This window comes from Lemur catta, chromosome 1, assembly GCF_020740605.2.
Source record: "Lemur catta isolate mLemCat1 chromosome 1, mLemCat1.pri, whole genome shotgun sequence".
Classification (NCBI taxonomy): domain Eukaryota; kingdom Metazoa; phylum Chordata; class Mammalia; order Primates; family Lemuridae; genus Lemur; species Lemur catta.
In genome coordinates, this window is record NC_059128.1 from 26,849,528 (window position 1) to 26,864,205 (window position 14,678).

General features: G+C 39.5%; 1 pseudogene; it reads right to left on the bottom strand.

The window, feature by feature from the left end:
* Window positions 1–11,145: 11,145 nt before the first annotated feature.
* LOC123631233 lies at window positions 11,146–11,239 on the bottom strand (annotated as a pseudogene).
* Window positions 11,240–14,678: the final 3,439 nt, after the last annotated feature.

Genomic DNA, 14,678 nt, shown 5'->3' on the forward strand with positions numbered 1-14,678 from the left:
GCAATCCTCCTGCCTCATCCTCCAAAGTAGCTGGGACTACAGGTATGCACCACCATGCCTGGCTAATTTTTTCTATTTTTAGTTGCCTGGCTAATTTCTTTCTATTTTTAGTAGAGACAGGTCTTGCTCTTGCTGAGGCTGGTCTTGAACTCCTGACCTCAAGCAGTCCTGCTGCCTCGGCCTCCCAGAGTGCTAGGATTACAGGCATGAGCCACCATGTCCCGCCTCTAAATACTATTTTCTACTAAGAGGAACCAGGTTTGTTGTTGTTACTATTACAGTTGTTTGAGAGCTGGCTGTTTTATGCTTAGGGTAGAGGTGGTCTATGATGAGTCTGGAATATCCAATATGAAGGGTCTTCTACTGGTCAAATCTGGGACTATTTGAGCATCAGAATGAATGATGGTGGTAAAGGACTACAACTCATTGGATAAGTAGGAATCATTGAGTCCACACATATATAGCTATTAATAATTAAATGAATAAACAAATGAGGAGAGGAGAAAACTTTTTCTCATAGTAGAATGTCAAGGAAGAAATGGAGAAGGGATGATGGAGTTAGAAAATCACTACTTGGCAACTATCAATAGTAATAATTAATTCAGCAAAGAAACGTCAATGGATACTGAGTCTAGAGGGCCAAAGTTTGATGAAGTAAGAATATACACATAATTTCAAAATATCCCCTGAAAATACTTACTAATTACAAAGGAAAAAAGAGGTACTGTGTAGGGGAGAAAGCTGGCAGATACCACCTTAATCAAGTGATCAAAGTTAATATCACCAGTAATGACCCAAATCTAAATTGGGCACCATCTGATTGAGAACAGTGTCACTTTTATGGTTTTTCTGCCCAAAACACATGACCTGAATTTAACCATGAGAAACATCAGACACATCCATATCAAGGGACATTCCACAAAGTAACTGTTCTATAATCTTCAAAAGTTTCAAGGTCATGCATGACAAGGAAAGTCTGAGGAAATATTCCAGATTGAAGGAGAATAACAATGCAACATGTCATCTGAATTGGATCTTTTGTTTTCTAGAGGGTATTATTGGAAAAATTTACAAAACTTGAATGGTTCTCTAGATTAGATGGTTATAATATATAATGTTAATTTCCTGATTTTGATGTTCGTATTTTGGTTATGTAGGAGAATGTCCTTGTTTATAAGAATTAAAGACTAAAGTATTCAAGGGTGATGTGGAGTATCACATTGGCAACTTGTTTCCAGATCCTTCAGGAAAACAAGAGGTTCTTTGTTCTAGTCTTGCAACTTTCTGTGCGCTTAAAATTATTTCAAATTTATAAAATTATCTAGACAAAAAATGAAGGTAAAATAAAGATTTTTTTTTTTTTTTTTTTACAAACAAAAACTGAGAGTTTACTACCAGCAAACTGAGCAAAGGGAATTCTAAAGCACATTTTTTATGGGCAGAATGAAAATAATCTCAAATTTGTTCTTACTGTAAAATTTGGATTCAGTCAATGGGCCGCACTAAAGGACCTAGAAGGGCACATATGACCTTAAGGCCACAGGTTCCTCACCCCTATGTTAGGTTATCCTACAAATAAACAAGCTTAGAATCTCCTAAACTTATATATTTATTTCTCCTTCATGTTAATGATGTCACTGTTGCCTCTCTGTTCCCAGCTACAGGTTAGCTTCAGGTCTGCTTTCCCTGTCTTTTAATTTTGGGTCCCAGGCTGAAAGAGCAAACATCATGTGGGACATATCTTTCTTTTTTCTTTTCTTTCTTTCTTTCTTTTTTTTTTTTTAAGACAGAGTCTCACTCTGTTGCCCAGGCTTGAGTGTCGCGGCATCAGCCTAGCTCACAGCAACCTCAAACTCCTGGGCTCAAGGGATCCTCCTGCCTCAGTCTCCCAAGTAGCTGGGACTATAGGCATGCGCCACCATGCTCGGCTAATTTTTTCTATTTTTAGTGATTTGGCTAATTTCTTTCTATTTTTAGTAGAGACGGGGTCTTACTCTTGCTCAGGCTGGTCTCGAACTCCTGAGCTCAAGTGATCCTCCCTCCTCAGCCTCCCAGAGTGCTAGGATTACAGGCGTGAGCTGCCTCGCCTGGCCGGGACATATCTTTCTCGTGACAGAAGGCATAGGAGTACAAAAGGCTTTGCTAAACCACACAATCAAACGTAAAGCTCTGCTCCAGCATGGCATACATCTTCTCACAGTCCATTGGCCCAAGAAAGCCACATGGCCAAATCCAAAATCAATGGGGTAGACACTGTATAATCCTACTACAGGTTAGGAGAGAGTAAATTATTGAGAAAAATAATATAATCTATGACGTAACTGAAGAAGTATGTTTCTAAATAACCTATGGATCAAGAAAGAAATCATAATGGAAATTAGAAAAAAATTAAATTACTAATTTTAAAAGTCCAATATATTAAAATCCTGGGATGCAGCTAAAGCAGTTCTTAGAGGAAAATTTATACTTAAAGCATACATTAAAAATGAAAGAGTAAAAATTAATGGGATAAACATTCACCTGAAGAAGAGAGAAAAAGAATGTCTCTACAGTGGTTGTGTCTTGGGAGGGGTACTTGCTGGCTGGGGGTTGGAATAGAAAGAGAATTATTTTTCACTGCATATCATTTTTACCTTTTAAATTTCACACTATGTATCTTATAAGTTATCTTTAGGAAAACACAGTATTGTATATGACTTATAAATGCATCCATTTCTTGTATATGTTTGTTTTGAGGGGCTTGAATGGAAAAAGAGGAAGAGCAAAAACAAGCAAGTTTAGGAATGAGAAGGAGATGTAACCATTGTGCAAAACAGAAAAAGATGAAAAGAATTTTGAACAACTGCAGCATACAACTCTATGGCAGCAAATTTTGAGTCATAGAGAAAAGAAATTATTCCCATCAAAATACAAACTGTCAAATGTAAAGAAGAAATGAAAAACCAGAATAGATTACTTAACATAGAAGAAATGGGAAAAAATATTTCAAAATCATTACAAAAAAAGGGGCTGGGTAGATTCAGAGATGAGTTTTTCTTTCTTTTTTCCTTTTTTTTTTTTTTGTAGAGATGAGCTCTTGCCATTATCCAGGCTGGTCTCAAATTCCTGGCCTCAAGTGATCCTCCTGCCTCAGCCTCCCAAAGTGCTAGGATTACAGGTGTGAGCCACTGCACCTGCCTAGAGATGAATTTTATCTAACTGTTAAAGAATGGATGATTCTGAAGTTATTCACAATATTCCAAGCTGTGGGAAAAAATGAAATCCAATTCATTTTACAAAGCCAGTGTAACTTTACAACCAAAGCCCAATAAAAGTAGTACAAAAATAGGGAGAATTATAGACCAATCTCACTAATGAGTACATATCTGCAGAAATTTTATATAAAATACCAGCAAATGGAATCTAGTGAAAAGAGCATACCAGTATATCAAAACAAACCCTGATATAACACAATCAGAAGGCTTTGTTGAGGTGATTCCATATCAGGACATTTCTTAATAAAATCTATGATTTATGTAATGAACTAGCTGTTAGTGATCATATCAATAGATGCTAAAAAGGCATTTGATAAAATTCATCTCATTCCTAACAAAAACACTAAGAAAATAGTAATAGCATGAGACAACTTAAATATATAAAAAGCTATTTACTAACAGCAAATATCCTACATGATGAAACATAAAAACAGTTTTGATTAATATGACCATTATAATTTGACTGGCAAATTAGAAAATAAGAAAAAAAGCTATCCTTTTTTCCTGATGATATGATTAACTACCTAGAATACTCAAGAGACTCCAATTTAAAAAAAGGTATCAGAATTAATAACAATTTGATAATAGGAATAGATTTGAAGTAAGTATAAAGACCAAGAACTTTCCCTACTAAATAAGGAAACGGGGAAAAATATTGCAGTTGCAATAGCAACAAAACTAGTGAAATACTTATATATTGAATAAGACACAGGACATATAGAAAGAAAACTATAAAATATAATAAAAACATAAATGAAGATCTGAATAAATGCAAAGACATACCATGTTTTAGGATATAGAGACAATATTTAAAATGTCAATTTTCCACAACATAATACAGGGTGTCCCAAAAGTCGCCATACATAGGGAAAATTGGAAATTGCAGCTAAAAGTATCTTTATTTACAAAATATTCATTACAAAATTTTTCCTTGAGGAAATGTATGGTGACTTTTGGGACACTGTGTATATATTTAATGCAATTGCACTTAGAGTGCTCATAGAGTTTTTCTAACTTAGATAAAATAATCTTAAATTTTACATAAAGGATAACTGAGATACCATGGAAAAAAAGAATGTCAAATATCAGAACTTATTGATATAGGAATTATTAGATAGAACAGTGAAACAGAACTCAGAATACAGAATTTGTACACATGAGAGGTTAATATATAATAAAGGAGGTATTTGCATTTGATAAATAAAAGATGGGCTACTTTTTAAATGATGTTGGTTCAATTGGTTATCCTGCTGAAAGAAAGTAAATTTGGACCTTTATCTTACTTTATGTACACAGATAAATTCCAGATGGAAAAGAAAGACAAATGTAAAAATAAAATAAAGATTTTATAATATAATTTAGGAGACTACTTGCATTTTTTAGGGATCAAGGAGTTGTTTTTAACCAAGACTGGATGCCAAAAGTCATAAAAGAAAAGGTAAACATATCTGACTAAAATAATTTTAATATTATAAATGATACCATAGACAAAGTTAATGGAGAAATGCTAGTATCTGGAATGCAGATGGTAGTTAGAGTTAATTTCTACCAAGTTAATCTTATAAATTGACAAGAGAAATGCTAAATAATGCAAATATAAATGTTTCTATTGCATTCTAATGGAAAAATGGGCAACAGATATGAAGAAAAGATTCGCAGAAGAACAGGTCCAAATATCCAACAGCCATAAAAAGGATGCTCAAATTTCTTGGTGACCAGGGCAGAACCACTGTCAGCACCTACCTATAACCTAGGAAAGGTCAGGGCCCCTTCCTCTGACCTAATGCAGTCAGGATGCTTGGTTTTGCAAGCCATCTGTGGGCTAGAGTTCCACCCCAACATCCTTTGCACACACTGCACAGTGTAGGCAGTGGCCCAAACTCGGAGAAATGCAAATGGATAATGAAATATTGCTTTTTATCCATTAAACTGGCAAAAACAATTAGGAAGCGCTATGATACCTGTTGCCAGCAGGGATGTGGGGCGAAATGTGCTCTCATCCATTGCTGGTGGAGTTGTAAAGTGTTCCAACCTTTTTCGGAAGGCAATCTGGCAATATCTATTAAAATTAAAAATGCATATTCCCTTTCACCCCAGAATCCTACTCTTAGAAATCTATTCCATAAAAATAAAAGTGCTAATTTGTAAAGACATGTGTGCAAGAATGTTTATTGCAGTATTGTTTGTAGCTGCCAAGAATTGGAAACATGGTAAATGGTCATTAATCAGGGAATGGCTGAAAAATTAAAATATATTACTCCACAGAATATTATATGGCCATTCAATGGAATGAATTATAGCCTTACCAGATGTTTGAGAGAGATTTCCATGAGATACCGGTGAGTGAGAAAAATAAGATGCAATATGATTCCATTATTGTAGAAAAGAACAAAAACCCTCCCTGTATATGTTGGTATATATGAAAACATATACATGTATGTGTGTATGATTACAAAGAAAATATATATGGACATACTCTAGGTTGTTAATGTCAGGAGAGGAAAAGAGAACAGTGGCCCATAATAAAAACAACAAGTGTGATATGATCCCATTCATGTAAGATTGTGGAAGTGTCTGCACAGGTGTGTTTGTGTGGACCCACATGTGTACATACATACATGGAACGATGTTCACCTCGTTGCTGGTTAGGTCTGTATCTTTATGTATTAATCCAATTCTTCATAATGGATGTGCATTATTTTTTTATCTAGGAGAAAGAGGAAGTTATTTTCACTTTGAAAATAAAACAACAACAACAAAATAAGTAAACTCCAGACTCATAATACCAACGTGAGTGAATAATGCACACATTCTTGTTTATTGTTGGTTTGAGCGGGTTTAGCTTGAGAAAGGGATGGAAAAAAATGAACAAAGGGAACACCGACTGGTCTGAAGTATTACCTCCATTGCAAATTATGGGGCAGTTGGGAAAATGGTTAAAGTTGCACATACGTTTTTTATAGCACATCTTTTTGATGGCTTTACTGTGTCAGCAGAACTATTTGCTGTTTTTGGTGCACTTAAAAACTTTTAGTAGAAGTGTGATATTGTGCTATTTGATTTTTTTCCTTATGGTATATGTACCACAGTAATCTGGCTTTGAAATTCCCCACTCTCTTCAGAGGGGCACATTGAGGTGGCAGAAAGGCCAGGAGAGGAGAAAGAACAGTATAAAAGTAAGCTAGGGGGAGACCTGTCCCATAGCAGAGGGCACTGACCCTGTTGCTTGCTGCTTTGAAGGTGTATGGTTTTATCCGTTTGAGAAAGTAGTTTCTTCCCTGCTTTTCAGATAGCTAATGAAAATATTAGTAGCATTATGTGATATCACAAACCCAGTGTTGCAAATTTTAGATTTGAGAGTAAAATTCATTTGTATGTTTTGAACTTGAAAGAAGAGTGATGTGGACCGGAGTTTAGAGATCGGTAAACTTGTTGAACTAGTTTTAAGTCGAGGCTGCTAGTTAGTATAGGTGTGCTTTTACTCCCTTTACAAGCTGAGAAAATGAGGGAAATCTCTCCTGCCCATAAAATGAGGATCCTGAGAGTATGTCTAAGGAGTTGTTGAGAGGCTTAGATGGGCTCATGCGGATAAAGTGATTTAGAGCAGCGCTTGCACTTGGGAAGCAATATCAGTGAGGCTCTTATTATGAATCCTTTCTCATTGGTCAGACTCTGCTGTCTGCTTGAACAGGAAGAACCTTAAAAAAATTGTTTTTGAAATGGCCTATAATATAATATAAGGTATTGTAGTTTAGGATTCTGAGATAATGTCTGAATTACTTTGCATGTAGTACTTCACCCAACACCGTGAACTTGAGGGCACTAAATTCTATTTGATGGCAAAATTCAATTAATGGTTACTTATAGTCTACTTATAAACGAGATTTAGGGATTTAGTAGGATGTTAAAAATCCTTTTTTTTTTTTTTTTTAGAGACAGGGTCTCTCACTCTGTTGCCCAGGCTGGAGTGCAGTGGCATGATCATAACTGGGTGTAACCTTGAACCCCTGGACTCAAGCAATCCTCCCACCTCCGTCTCCCAAGTAGTTGGGACTACAGGCATGTGCCACCATGCCGGGCTAATTGTTAAAATTTTTTTGTAGAGATGAGGTCTCACTATGTTGTCCAGGCTGGTATCAAACTCCCGGGCTCAAGTGATCCTCCTATCTCAGCCTCCCAAAGTGCTGGAATTATAGGCATGAGCCACCATGTCTGGCCTAAAAATACTTTCAATTTCTTTAAATAAAAGTGTTTTTACAATAAAATCAGGCATTATTGACGCTCTATTTGAGATAGGACACATAGGAAGTTTAGCTCTATGGATATCTAGTGGGTTCTATCAAGAATGTCTTTTTCTAATAATTAAGAAAGGAACATTTTTCATTATTATGCCATGAGGATGAATTAAAGGGTTTTGCTCTTGGGTTTGGTGTTTTGTTTCATACTGTTACAATGTCCCACCACCTTTATGACCTCTATAGTTCTGACAGCACAGTGTTGGAATGCCATTACTAACTCTCTGTACCTCCTCCTCCTCCCTCCTAGAGTTTGAGATTAGCTATTTTGACCCACCCCTGGGAAAGCACTCTTGGTGTTGGAAGGTCAGAAGCCCTGAAAAGAAGGCAGGAGAAGGGAAGGCTTCATTCCTCTGCATTAGCTTTGAGCCTGCAAGAGAACCCTCCTGCAGGGCTCCCAGATTTTAAAGGCACCCTGGTGAGTAATGACCCGGTAAGTAATGACCTGGTGAGTAATGCTTCTGCAGAGCAGAGGCAGAAGGACTCTCCTGTCTCCCGCCTCACTCCTTGTAATCCTTACTCAAAATAGAAACCAGCTAAATGTGGTGGCTAGTTGGTAGCCTGGATTTTCACTCCTAAGGCTCACCTACCTGCCTCACTTTTAGGAATGTTGAGCAAGTTCCAGCCTGTTTTGGCACCCTCTCCTAAAGGGCATTGTCTGGGGACAGATTTGTACCCCTTTCCCAACAGCCCCATATGTCCTTGATGCATTTAAGGTATCTGATCTCCCTTTATTCTCCTGATTGTAGAAAGAAGATTGGGAATCATTATTTGAGTTTGAGTTTTCGTGCAGTCTGTGCTCTGGGTACCTCTCTGCAGAGTGTCGGAAGCATAAATCTGTCTGTGACTTACAGGCCAAATGAATAGTCACCCCAAGCATCAGCCATCAGTAGGTGTGGCCTTTGGGGCTTTTCCAAAAGGCAGGGCAGGCCTAGTGTGTGAAACAATGTCTCAGGCCATTCTGCTTGGATGCTCAATTTCAGGTAATTGACCATTCAGGGGACGTAACTATAGGCTAGAGGTATGACATGGCATCCACATAGGAAGAAGCAGAATGTGGTGTATATTTCATAAGCAGAGAAATTAGCCTGGTGTGTGTCATACATTGGCAGCGGGGTCACACAAGGCATGTCTCTCCAAGTTCTGAAAGCAGGGAGAATACAGGTTCTAAAGCATTGCCAGCTATCCCAGCAATCTAGGTACTCTGATCAAAGTGGATCATTACATGCTAGGGCTGGTTTTTTTCTTCTCGAGCCTTGAAATTCTTCCAGGCAAAACTGGAATAGCCAGGGAATTCTTGCTCCATGGATTGTTGAATCCACTGAATATAAGTTTCTGGCAACAAAAGAACTAGACTAGCAAGCAATTTGAGGTAAGTCTGTGTGGTTAATTTTTTGTTCCCCTCTCAATGAATAACAGATCTGATGCCAAAAGAGCTTTGACTATGGAACTGGGCATGTTTTTTCCACCTGACTCAGCATAGGTGATAAATAAATCCAATGTGTTTTACTGCTCTAACAGTGTGTGGGATCATGGGTAATCTTTTCTCAGAGGCAAGCCATGTTCCCCACTCCCCTCAATTTTGCAGATGAACTCACCAAAGCTCAGAGAGGAAAAGGTGACTTGCTTTTATAACAGCATATGCATTTTTGTTGATGCAGTGGAGCAATTTCTTTAATTTCAGCTAGGTGACCTAGCCATGATCTTTACTCAACTGTATCACTCAGAAAGTATCCTAAAATCTGAGCGGTCAAGTTTTCCATTGCTGTACTGGTGGTGTATTCATTACATCTCTGTACCCCGATGTGGGTGCCATGGACCTAATGCCATTCATTCACGTAACAAATATCTTGTGAATACCTACTATGTTCCAGAATTTCATGACAAAAAGACTCATTTGTAATGTATTTGTGCCTTTTCAACCTTTTTCTGCCTTTCGGGTGTCCATGTAAATACTGCTGTTTGGCATTTTCTTCTGGGGCTGGAACCGGCAGGTTTTCTCAACTTTATGGCTTCCAAGGGGTGGCTTCCCCACCAATCGACACTAGAGGGCGCTCAATTGCCAGTAACAAATCTGGGCACTGGCACGTCGGGCACTATTTCAAGACTTTGGTTTTACTCTTTTCAGTAAAGAACAGAAACGCCATCCTTCTCCCAACGGGGCATTGAAAGATGAGACACTCTAATGTGGACTAGACGTTGGTTTCCATTAAGGCTTTCTTTCTTAAAATCCAGGCTTTTTACATCCGTGTTGTGTGTGAAATTAAAAAAAAAAAAAAATCCAGGCTTTTGAAATATCCCTGTTAACAGTGAGTAACTTGCTGGTAAGTGCATATTCTGGAAGTTACATTCAATCCCATCTTACTGTCATCTAACGCATCCATATCTATAGTAATTCCATGATATCGCAAAAGGAAACTCTTGAAGGCGCTGGCTCCTTTCTAAACCTCAAAGGGTTTACAGACAGACCAAGGCTTTCTGTCTTGTCTAATGCCCCTTTTTCTCCAACACAGGTAAGTCTTGTCCCCATTTTGGCCCAGGATTATCTGGGTGGGTCACATTCTGTTAAGCTCTGACTCCCCGTAACTCCACCATTCCTTGTCTTCTATTTTTTCCCTTTTCTGTGCCTTTTCAACATCAACGAGCACTTAACTCTTTCATTTTCCACCTAAGGAGTAGGGAGAAGTTTTTCTCAAGTGCTTACTATGTGTCACTTACTATTCTTTATGTCACTTAGTTATCACATGTAGAAACTGGTAAGGATAGCCCCATTTTATAGATGGGTAAACTGAGGTTCAGGATCAAGTCACCTGCCAGAGGCTGTGTACCTTGTAAGAAGTTGAGCCAGGATTTAGTTCTAAGGTTTTCTGATTTTGCTTTCTTCCACACCACCCTACTTACTCAGACTTTCAAACTCTTTAATATTGTCATTGGTGTTTCCAGGCATATTCCTTGTCCTGTGCCTTGGTTTTACCACATGACAGTTTATCCAAAATTCATAATTCCTGATCAAAACTAACTAAAGATATTATAAAAATGAGAAAGGACCTCAATTCTGATGAAATCGTCCCTCCCACTCTCATTATATCACAGAATTAAAAGAAACCAAAACTTGAGATCGGAGTAGCTTTGGTCACTAAGTAAAACAGGTTGTCGGGGGCCAGCAGTTGGCTCAGGCCTGTAATCTTAGCACTCTGGGAGGCCGAGGCGGGAGGATCACTTGAGCCCAGGAGTTTGAGGTTGCTGTGAGCTAGACTGATGCCACAGCACTCTACTCAGGGCAACAGAGTGAGACTCTGTCTCAAAAATAAATAAATAAAATAAAATACCTATATTTGGCTCTATAGAAAGACCTTCTAGAAATTCTAAGGCCTTCAGAATCACTGTTAATGAACTCACTTGTTTGGACATTTATAATGTCAATATTTTAAGCTTTTCAGGGTAAGGAATTTCTCACTGTGTTATTTAGTATGAAGCAAGAGGCTAATGTGAATATAGAATCACCTAATTGAAAATTGAATCTCTTCCAATAGAATACATTTCTAAAGAAGAAAATAGCCATAGAGATTTCTGGGTTAGTGGGTTTCTGGCATTTATTATGAGTGGAGATTTTTTTAAAAAATATTTTTGGCCATGCTAATCTTCTCTGTATCATTCCAATTTTAGTATATGTGCTGTTGAAGCAAGCACTTGAGTGGAGATTTTTTTAAAAAACAACTTTATTGAACTGTAATTTATATGCCATATGATATACCCATTTAAAGTGTATAGTTTAGTGGTTTTCAGTATATTCAGAGATATGTACAGTCATCACCATAATTTTGGAACATTTCGTCACCTCGATAAGAAGCCCTGTACCCTTTAGCTATCACCCTCGTATTCTCACATACCTGACCCTCCAGCCCTAAGTAACCACTAATCTACTTTCTGTCTCTGTGGATTTCCCTATCCTGGAATTTCATATGAATGGAATCATACAGTACATGGCATTTTGTGACTGGCTTCTTCTTCTTTTTTCTTTTTAGAGACAGGGTCTCACTCTGTCACCCAGGCTGGAGTGCAATCATAGCTCACTGCAGCCTCTAACTCCTGGCCTCAAGTGATCCTCCTGCCTCAGCCTCCCAAAACACTGGGATCAGAGGCATGAGTCACCTCGCCTGGCTATGACTGGCTTCTTTCACTTAGCATAATGTTTGTTTTCAAGATTCATCCATGTTGTAGCATGTATCAGTGCTTTATTCTTTTTTATAGTTGAATAATATTATAATAATATTATATGGTTATACCACCTTTAGTTTATCCATTTATGTGTTGATGGACATTTGGGTTGTTTCCATCATTTAGATATTATGAATAATGCTGCTATGAACAGTCATGTACAAGTTTCTTTGTGGACATATGTTTTCATTTCTCTGGGATATATACCTAGCACTGGAATTGCTGGGTCATATGGTAACTTTATGTTTAATCATTTGCAGAACTGCCAGCCTTTTTCCAAAACAGATGGACCATTTTATAATCTCATCATCAGTGTATGAGGGTTCTGGTTTCCCCACATCCTTGACAACACTTGTTGTTAACTGACTTTTTTGACTCCAGCCATCCTAATAGGTGTGGAGTAGAGATTTTATTTTTTAATAGGGAGGGATTTGTGCCACTAGATTTAGTTATTTATGCTTTTATTTATTCTTTCAGCTACCAATTATTTTAACTGTCTGCTAGGCCTTGAGCCAGGCTGTAGAGATTTCATGGTGCCATTCCTGGCCTCCACACCTCGTGGGGTAGGGAAACAGAAAACGAGATATACCAAAATACAAGTATTTTAATAAAGCTATGGATAAAACTCTGCGAAAGCCCAAAGTAGCAAGTGACTCACTTGAGATCCATTTAATCCAAATAGGTTTAAATCAAGCTGCTAAATGGGTAAGATTAAAATATTTAATACCAGCTTCATAAAAAAAGCCTTTCTAGAAACATAGCAGCTTTTAGAGTTGCTGTTAGCTTTCTGAGTGTTTGTGTCTGGAACATAGCCCTGATTTTCAGAATTGTCATTGAGTTCCCACTGTTACAATATAGCAACTATAGGAATTTTTCCTCTGTTGTACAGGGATAAAATAAATTGTATCATCATTTGATTAGTGAGGACTGAGAACATGTGATGACTTTGGGAATCCAGGTACTGAAAATAAATTTCCTTTGCTGCCTAGGTCTTTAAAAGTCCCATTTTATTGGATTTTTGCTTTTCCCCTTACCGGAACCAATTACTTCTGTTTTGTTCTTTCTCCCAGCAGTCCTACCTCATTGATTTCCCCTTGCTTCATTTCTCTACTCATTATTTTCTTTGGGATTCTAGACCCTCTGGGCTGCACCTCTGTTCCAGAACCCAAATGCTGCACTGGAAAAGTTGTCCTCAGGCCGGCTGCCCCTGTTGGCTCAGATGCATTTGGAATGCACTGGGCCCTTTCTGGACTTTAGAAACATTTTCCTCTGAAGTAGAATAAACATGGAGTTGAGGTCCTTTTGCAGCTCTGCAGGCCAGAGTTCACTGCCTGGGGCTGCCAGGGAATAGCAAACACCTGCTTTAATTCTGCAGGCCTCTGTCTCTCTCTTTGCCAGAGTGGGGGACATTTTAGGTCCTATGGCGTCCGTCCACCTCTTCTGCTGCGGACACCTATTTTTATATGGTGGTGTAAATATCTGCAGAACAACGAGACTTAATATGCCCTCCTGTGCTTGGCTTGTAGATGTCTCCTGGATGATTCCTGCCTAATGACAGAGTAGAAGCCTGAGGTCATGTAATTGGTGTGAGTGAGGGAAACAGGTGCTTGGGAGTGTCACCACACTTAAAGCAACACCGTAGAAAGCCCTTTTTGGGGGCCTTCAGGGCAGCCACCTTGGCAGATGAAAAGAAGCTTCTTTACCCAGGAAGTGGCCAAGGGGGTGAATTTTCTTTCTTCACATGTGTGTCTGTAGTCTTGGGGGAGTTTTGTTCACGTATGTCTTGGTCCCTCTCCCTGGTGGTGATGGGGGACAAGTTTTTCCCGGTGCCATTCTGTTCCTCTCTGCGGGAGGCCTCGCCAGTTGCTTTGACTTGGGGCCCAGAAGCTACCAGGATTTTAAATATGGTGTCCACGTGGGTGGGCTGAGGGAGGACTTGGCAGATGTGGACTTGGCAGGTAGAGGAGGACGTAAGGGAGAGGAGTTAGCCACCTTGAAAAAATAGACACCGTGAGAACTCTGCAGCTGGCGGCTCTGTCAGGAGGAAGAACCCCAGGCCCACTTGAGATAGTCCTGCATTAGTGAGAGAGAAAAGGGCCGGCCTGTCCCAGAGGCGTCTGTGATTACTCTGTGTGATTTGAGTGGAGAAAGTTCCTGCATAAAAATATCCCATCCACTGTCTTTCCTGGTGCCTGAGTTTCTAATCAAGCCACTGCTCATTCGAGACCAGCCTGAGCACCATCACCAGAGAGACCAGCCCCCTACAAAAAAAAAAAAAAAGCAACTACCGAGGAGGAAAACTCCTTGAAGCCCATTCAGACCATGACCTGAGGGAAAGGGAGGGATTAGCTGGAGGGAATTCGGAAGAGGCTGCCCTGGGAGGTGGAGTCCACAGAGAAAGGAGAAGCTGCCCTGGTGGAGGTGGGGTTGGCTCAAGAGAGAATCCCAGCCTCTCAGCCTATGTCAACCACCATGCCCCCAGAGGAGAGACTTATACCAACGCTGGACAAGGGTTGAGGGGTGGAGGATTACGGTCTTCTAGTGAGGCCAGCCCTCCCCCTCCACAGAAAGTCCCCATGCTTCAGTGGCCTCCAGCCCTCAGGCCTTGGCCTTGACTTCATGTTTCTCCAGGCGGGTGGAGTGGACTGAGATCCATCCTCAGGAACATCACCGTGGGTACCTCCCTTGTCCCTCAAGCCAACAGCATGTCAGGCACCAAGTCCAGCAGGCTCCACTTCCTTAGAGGTCCCTGGTTCTGCCCTGTGTCTTCATTCTCCTGCCTCAGCCTGGGCTGCCGCCGCCTTCTAGCAAGTTCTCAGGCCTCTAGCTCAGCCTCATCCAATCCATGGTGCTGCTGCTGCTGAAATGAACCTTCTAAAAAGGCAAATCTCTTCATTTTCCCTCCTAAAAT